The sequence below is a fragment of the Microtus oregoni genome, unplaced genomic scaffold (genome assembly GCF_018167655.1).
Source record: "Microtus oregoni isolate MIOR12 unplaced genomic scaffold, Mior012 000002F_ref0000024, whole genome shotgun sequence".
NCBI lineage: Eukaryota > Metazoa > Chordata > Mammalia > Rodentia > Cricetidae > Microtus > Microtus oregoni.
Window position 1 is genome coordinate 58,776,553 of NW_024543061.1, and position 8,561 is coordinate 58,785,113.

Consider the following 8,561-nt stretch of genomic DNA (forward strand, 5'->3'; position numbering starts at 1 on the left):
GATCTCTGTGAGTTCGATGCCAACCTGGTCTACAAGAGCTAGTTCCAGGACAGGCTCCAAAGCTACAGAGAAACCCTGTCTTGAGAAACAAAAAAACCAAAAAAAAAAAAAAAAAAAGAAGAAGAAGAAGAAGAAGAAAGAAGGAAAGAAAGAAGAAAGCAAGCACAGATACCCGGAGTAGTTCACACACATAAGGATAGCAAAAGTTCACAGCTCGTGGCCTTTAGTAAGATTTTTCCCAGTTCTTCAGAGGAAAATAAGACCTCTGACGAATACATTGCCCTGCAGATTCTGCTAGTAGTCAGGGAACCGACTGTTTGGTGAGGGCCACTAGAGACCTATAAGAGTCAAGAGAGGCAATTTAATCCTGCAGGGTATACGAATGACCTGCAAATGAGTTTACTGCAGTGAGGCACCTGAGTGAAGGAGAAAGAGTTGTAATAACATGTCATTTGTCCAAAAATTCAAAACAGAAAGAGTAGCACCAAAACCACTGTTAACATGTTTAGCTATGGCCTTCTATAGTTTAAAAAAAAAAGATTTTTATTTTACTTTATGCATATGAGTGTTTTGCCTGCATGTATATTTGTGCACCATGTGTGTGTGCCTGGTAACCACAGAGGCCAGAAAAGGTTCTTGGGTCCTCTGGAACTAGAATTACAGATATTTGTGAGCCGCTACATAGGATGTTGGGAGCTGTGCTTGGGTCCTCTGTAACACAGCAAGTTCTCTTAACTCCTAGTCCATCTCTCTCTCTCTCTTTAGCTTTAGCTGGTCCTCCAGAACACAGACACACAACTCGGTCACAAGACAATGACACATCACTCTAGAAAGTACACATTTGAATACTCTTTTTAAAAATTAGCAGAGTCGAAGCCATGCCAGGTGTGGTGGCGCACGCCTTTAGTCCAAGCACTTGGGAGGCAAAAGTAGGTGGATTTCTGAGTTCGAGGCCATCCTGTTTGACAGAGCGAGCTGTAGGGTGAGCAGAACTACACAGAAAAATTCTATCTCCAAAACAAAACAAAAACAAGCACAAGAACCAGAGTTAGCAGAGTGTATTGGTACAGTTTTATCATCCCTACATTGGAGAGGTAGAAGCAGGAGGCTCAAGATGTCATGGCCATTCTCATCTACATAGTCAACCTGGGCAGCATGAAACCTGTCTCTCACAAAGAGAAACATACAACAGCATGCCCACTCAGAAGGCTTCCATGCTTCAGGAGAGGCACGGAATCAACACTTGTTGGATGCCACATTTACCTCTCAGCAGCCTGGCTGGAAGAATTCCCTCCAGGAAGCCAGTGGCGCTGAATACCCGAAGTTCCTGTCCTTCAGCTGAGGAGATGGAAGCAGGTGGATCGTGAGTTTGAGGCCAACTTCAGCTACATCTGGTAGAATGTGTACAAGAGGGGAGGACATGAAGTGGGGACAGGATGAGGAAGAGGCACCCCAGTATGTCAAATTCTTGGTACTGACCTTTTGTTTATCTGGTAGGATTTGAAGGGAGAAACACCCACAGGAAATGTATGTAAGGGGTTGTTATAGTGATTTGTCCTGACACAACAGAGGGAAAGGAGAGACGTGAGCACACACAGACGCCGTTTTCTGACTTTGGTAGTGGGGTGTAGAAGGCGGGCCTCCTACACCAAGTGACTCACTCCCCTGCCCTGTGTTTCCAAGGAGTGGGTGTGGAAAGGGGGCACCAGGAGCCAAAACCACAGTTAGAGGGTAGCAACTGCTTGAGGCCTCGCTTACTGTGAGGAGCAATGTGCTCATCCTCCGAATCTTGCCTGGTCTCTGCAACCGCATCCCCAGCAGGGGATGCTGAGTGTTGTGGTTCAGGAAGTGCTCTGTAGAAAGCAGCTCTAGTGACTTTGAAACACCAGGGATGTTTCCAGTGTTTTCATCTAGAGATGGTTTGTGAGCAACTGGCAGGTGGCAAGGTTTAGAGGCTCCTGGCTGCAGGTGTTTTGTTACGCTTCTGAGGAAAGTTGTTTTTTGAGCACAGGAGACAAAAGTTGTTTGGTTTTTTTCTCATGTGAGGTGTGTGTGTGTGCGCACACTCACTCGTGTGTGCTCCTTTGTGTGCGTGTGCACATGCATGTGTCTCTGTGTGTCCATATATGTGTGTGTCGAGGCCACTGATCGACGTCAGCTAAGTTCCTCAGGCACTCCGCAGCTTGTTTCCTGAGATGGTCTCTCGCTGAGCTTGGAGCTCAGGTATTCAGCTGGCTGGCAGCAAGCCCCAGGTGTCCTCCTGTCTCCAAAGTCCCTGATCTAGAATGTAAATACTCACTGGGCCACTCTTTTTAAGTGTGTGTGTGTGTGTGTGGGGGGGGGGTAATCCAAACTGAGATCCTCAAGATTGAGCAACAAACATTTCACATACTGACCCATCTCATTAGCCCTGGTCCTGAGGATTAAGCATGGCCTTGCATATGCTTGGTGAATCTTTTACCATCCCCAATCCTCTTTTTAATCTTAAAAAAAAAAATAATGACTATTATTATTGAGACAGACTCTTACTGTATAGCTCTGATGACCTGGTACTTGTAATGTAGGTAGACCATGCTGGCCTCAAACTAATAGAGATCTATCTGCTTTTGACTCAAGAGTCCTGGCTTTAAAAGCCTGTGCCACCATACCTAGTTAATTTGATTCTTTGAGATAGGGTCTTACTGTGTAGTCCCAGCTTCCCTGAAGTAAACTTATTTTTTGTTCTACAACTTGGCATTCTCCTCACGAGTTCTGGGATCAGCCCTGTTCTTCCTCTCATTGTTACACACACCAAACTAGTTTGTTCAACTTATCTTTAACTTAAAAACTACCTTTGATGTTCCTCCTCTGTTGTGGGTCATAAAACTCCGAGGTCAACATTATACAAAGATTATTATATGGATCTAAAATTTTTACTCCTTTTCTAGAATAAAACGTTGTTAGGTCTCAAACCCAGGGACAAAAGACTGAATTGGTGCCTATTTAACATACCAAATATGACCTGGCCACCAGGTTCTCCCAGCATCCCTCAGTCCCTTCCTGTTACAGGGTATGGCTGGCACACCAGGCTCCCTACCCCAAATCCTCCAGCCCAGTGGCTGGCCTGTTCTTCCTCCAGTTGCCCTTCTCTACATATGCCAGCCATTTGGGTTACCTGACCCTATTACCTACCTTTTATTCTCCAGGCTTTCTTCTCTCCCCACCCCCTCTCCTCACGTGACCTGCTCAGGGTCGCCTTCACTATGGATTCTTCCAGATGCCTTTGGCTATGCTTTTCCTCATATCGACAATAAGTCTCCTTTTTACCTAGGAACAGTCATGTCCTTCCTTTTATTTCTTTTTTTCCCCCCATTCAAAAGTAACTCCCCTACCCTCACCTCCATACCAGGTTGCCACCACTGCCAGGCCAAATATGACTTTCTTTTGTGAAATAGTAAATAAAGCTGGGTGGTGGTGGCGGCATACGCCTTTAATCCCAGCACTTGGGAGGCAAAGACAGGCGGATTACTGTGAGTTCGAGGCCAGCCTGGTCTACAAGAGTTAGTTCCAGGACAGGCTCCAAAACTACAGCAAAGCCCTGTCTCAAAAAGCCAAAACAAATAAATAAATAAATAATTAGCAAGGACATATTGCTGAATAGATGTTGAGTCATAAAAAGAGAAAGAATGTTTCTCGACAAAGGCATAAGTGAACCAGCCATGGTGGCTCATGCATGTGATCCTAAAGCCAGAGCACCAAAGTCTGCAGAGGGGGGTAGCAATGACCGGAACTGGGGGGGATGGGGGGATGGTAGGGCTGTGGGGGTGGTGGGGTGGTGGGACACACCTTTAATCCTGCATTCCTGAGGCAAGAGGCACTTCTCTTGAGTTGGAGGACAGCCTGGTGCTTGGTCTAGAATATCCAGGGCTACACAGAGAAACCCTTTATTGAAAAACCAAACCAACTAAACAAACAACGACAAAAAACATAACACTAGAGTCTAAGAGGCAAAGAATCATGGGTCTCAAAAATTCAAGGACTGAGCTCAGAGGTTGAAAATCTTTTATTTTATTTTATTTTATTTTGGTTTGTTGAGACAGGGTTTCTCTGTGGCTTTTGGAGCCTATCCTGGAACTAGCTCTTGTAGACCAGGGTGGTCTTGAACTCACAGAGGTCCGCCTGCTTCTGTCTCCCAAGTGCTGAGATTAAAGGCGTGTGCCACCACTGCCCAGCTGTTAAGGTCATTCTCTACAATTTAGTGAGTTTGAGATCAGCCTAGGGGCTGCTGAAGTCTTGTTTAAAAAAATAAACAAAAGAAGCTACCCTAGGACTGGGTCAATGATAAGAGCACAGACCGCTCTCACAGAAGACACAAAGTCTGAGTCCCAGCACCCATATCAGATGGCTCACAACTGACTGCAACTCCAGCTCCTGGAGAGCTAATGCTTCTGGCCTCCTTGGGCAGTGGCACATGTATATACCAGAGGGGAAAAAAAGAGCCTGCATTAAAACATTAAAAGGGAATTTTTCTTTTTCCTTTCTTTTTTTTTTTGAAACAGGCTCTCACTAAGTAGTTATGGGTGGCTTAGAATTTACTATGTATACCTCAAACAGAGATCCTCCTGCCTATGTGCCTAAATGCTGGAAAGGGTCTCAAAGGTATGCACAACCCACCCTACCCTTTATTTTTATTTTGAGACAATTGCCCAGGCAGGTCAAGACCTGCCAACTTCTTGCCCCATTCTTTTTTTTTAAATTGTTGTTGTTTTTTGTTTGCTTGTTTTTGGTTTTTTGTTTGTTTGTTTGTTTTTTTGAGCAGGGTTTCTCTGTGTAACAGCTCTGGCTATCCTGCAATTTGCTTTGTAGCCTGGGCTGTGGTCGAACTCACTGAGACACTCCTGCCTCTGCCTCCTAAGTGCTGGGATTATAGGCATGTATCACCACCAGTAGGCCCATTTTTTTTTCCAGCCCCATCTTGAGAGTAGCAATTATCATACTCTGTGGTGTGCCAACGGGTCTGACTATAAGCTTTTTTTCTTATCCATATATAACTATGACAACATTTACAAATTAGGTACATAAAGATTAACAATGAGTAATATAACAAACTGTAACAACAGCTGTGTGGTGGAACTCTCCTACAATCCCAGTGCTCCAAACATTTGAGGGGGAGGAGGAGAATCAGGAATTTAAGACTAGACTTGGCTTAATAATGAATTCAAGGGGCTGGAGAGATGGCTCAGCGGTTAAGAGCATTGCTTGCTCTTCCAAAGGTCCTGAGTTCAATTCCCAGCAACCACATGGTGGCTCACAACCATCTGTAATGAGGTCTGGTGCCCTCGTCTGGCCTTCAGGCATACACACAGAAAGAATATTGCATGCATAAATAAGTAAATATTAAAAAAAAATTAAAAAAAAAATAGTGAATTCAAGGCCATCTAGGGCCTAAAGAGGTCCTGTCTCTCCAGGTAAGGTGGCACACGCCTTTGAACCCAGCACTAGGAAGGCTGAGGCAGGGGGATGATCTCTGAGTTTGCCTGGCGTGCAAGAGCCAGTTCCAGGACAGGCTCCAAAGCTACAGAGAAACCCTGTCTCGAAAAACCAAAAAGAAAAAGAAAAAACAAAAAAAGAAATCCTGTCTCAAAAAAAAAAAAAATCCCAAAACCAAAACAAAAGAAGGATGATTTAGGACCTGAGAAAGACAATGTGAGATTTCACTGCTACTCAGAACAAGGTACAATATCAAATTAGAGTTATCTCTAGAATTTTCCAGCCTTGGACCATAGCTTGTCACAGGTAACTGAAAGTACATCCAGCAAAATCAGGGATTAAGGGAGAGACTAATGTACTTAGTCACTGGGGATGATCCCAGTGCCCTGGTGTAGGGCAACCTTGACAATTTAAGAGGTACGGAGAATACAAGGCCTGCCACTACACATAACAGTATGTGTAATCCCAGTACACAGAACGCAGGGAGACTTCCAGGCCAAGGACAGACTGGGTACATAGTTAAGGCACTATCTGAAAAAAGAGGCAGAAAGGGGCAAGAGGAGGCTGTGGGCATGCATTCATATTGTTGCTGGGGGAAAATGGGAGTTAGGTAGGGCACAGCTTGAGGATTGGCTGATTTGAGGAAAGTCTGGAGGCTTTGAGGCGGTCTCTAGCTGTCTGGTACGTGGTTCTCACACAATTAGTACAGGAGGCCTGATAAAGGAGGTGGTTGGGGCTGTGGAATTAATCAGTGGCAACAAGAAGAACTGAGTGGCATCTAGCCAGGCCAAAAAAACTGGGTCAAGGCGGCCGTCAGCCAGAGACCAACTCTATTATCAGAAGCAGTATTCTGAAGAAATTTATGGAAATGGAGAACAATTGTGGTAGTTCTCTGATCCTAAAATTTTACTTACCATTAGTATGTGTGATGTGTCTGTTGAGTGTGTGTGCAGGTATGCATGCACCATGGATCTATGTGGGGAGAGAAGCCAATTTTCAGGAGGTGCTTCTCTCCTCCCAGCCTTTCGAGATGGTGGATACTTTTTGACAAGGAACATATTCCAGGCCTCTGAGCTTCCAAGCAATTCTGTCTTTTCTTTCTATATTGATACAGGATGCAAATTTGAATCTCTGAATCACCCAACCCGGCTTTTTGAAAATGTGGATTCTTGGGTTAGAACTCCTGGCATCAGAGCTGTGTAGCCAGTACTTTCCCCCCCTGAACCATGTGGATAACGCAGACCTACAACTGTATCTCCCCCACTAGCGGCATTGCTGTAGTTTTGTAATTTAATTTTATTTTTTTGTTTTTCGAGACAGGGTTTCTCTGTAGCTTTGGAGCCTGTCCTGGAACTCACTCTTGTAGACCAGGCTTGCCTCGAACTCACAGAGCACCACCTGCCTCAGCCTCCCAAGTGCAGGGATTAGAGGCATGCGCCATAACTACCTTGCTCTTTTCTCTTCTTTTGAGACAGTAGCCCAGACTGGCCTGGAATTCTGTGGTCCAGGCCTTGTACTCTCAACAGTACTACAAAAGGCTGGATTATGGGCATGCAAGCTTTAATTTTGTCTTTCTTGCTGTGGATTTTGCTCAAGGCCCTGTGCCTCCTGAGCGTCGAATCATGATGACTACTTGTAAAATCTGACCAGCTTGGGTGGCTGAGTGAGCTGAAGGTCACCCACAATAACTGGGACTTTGTTCTTAAGGTGGGTGGGCACTTTTAACCACCAAGTCATTTCTCCATCATCCTGCCCACCCACAACAGTTTGGGCTTTCTTTTTTATTTATTTATTTATTTTTTGGTTTTTTGAGACAGGGTTTCTCTGTGGTTTTGGAGCCTGTCCTGGAACTAGCTCTTGTAGACCAGGCTGGTCTCGAACTCACAGAGATCTGCCTGCCTCTGCCTCCTGAGTGCTGGGATTAAAGTCGTGCACCACCATAGCCCGGCTTAGTTTGGGCTTTTTTTTTTTTTTTTTTTTTGGTTTTTCAAGACAGGGTTTCTCTGTAGCTTTGGAAGCTTTGGAGCCTGTCCTGGATCTCCCTTTGTAGACCAGGCTGGCCTCGAACTCACAGAGATCCTCCTGCCTCTGCCTCCCAAGTGCTGGGATTAAAGGCGTGTGCCACCACCGCCCGGCAGTTTGGGCTTTCTTATTGCTCATCTGCCATCAGAACTCCTGATTCCTAGGAAAAATGTGAAGCTTGGCTTGGATAGAGCCATCTTGTAGTATTGCTGGATTCAATGGCTTGCTTCCCTTTCCTTCTCAAATGGGCGAGGGAGATGGAGAAAGGGCGCTATCGGGTAGAAGCTGTGTTTCACAATAGGATGGAGAATATAGTGATTAAAAACACAAGACTTCTACCTCCATTCTAAAACTAGCCCAGCACACAGCATAGATTCTCCTCCTCAAAACAGAGACTGAACTAGAGGTGATAGGTGATGTGCCTATTAACTCCCATCTCCCAACAGGAGGCTGAGTGAGACAGGAGGATTGACATAACTATGGGGCTAGATTGGGCTACAGAGTTGGCCTGGGATACGGAGTAAGAAATTGTCTCAAAAGTTGAAGGTGGTGGTGTCTGTGTGTGCACTGAGGAGATGGCGCACCAGGCAAGAGGCTTGCTGCTTTTGCAGGCCACCCAAGTTCAGTGCCCAGCACCCACAACCAGCTCCAGGTAACTTCCACCTTTTTCTGGTCTCCACAGGCACCCACATACGATGAACATTCACACTGACATGCATACACATACATTAATAAAAATAAATCTTTTTTTTTTTTTTTTTTGGTTTTTCGAGACAGGGTTTCTCTGTGGCTTTGGAGCCTTCCTGGAACTAGCTCTTGTAGACCAGGCTGGCCTCGAACTCACAGAGATTCACCTACCTCTGCCTCCCGAGTGCTGGGATTAAAGGCGTGCGCCACTACTGCCCGGCTAATAAAAATAAATATTAAAAATCCCGGAAGGGGTCGATGGTGAGGTGGCTCAGAGGGTAAAGGTATTTGCTGCCAAGCCTGATCACCTGCGTTCAGTGTGTGGGACCTGCCTGGTGAAAGGAGAGAATCAAATCCTGAAGGTTGTCCTCTGCTATCCACAC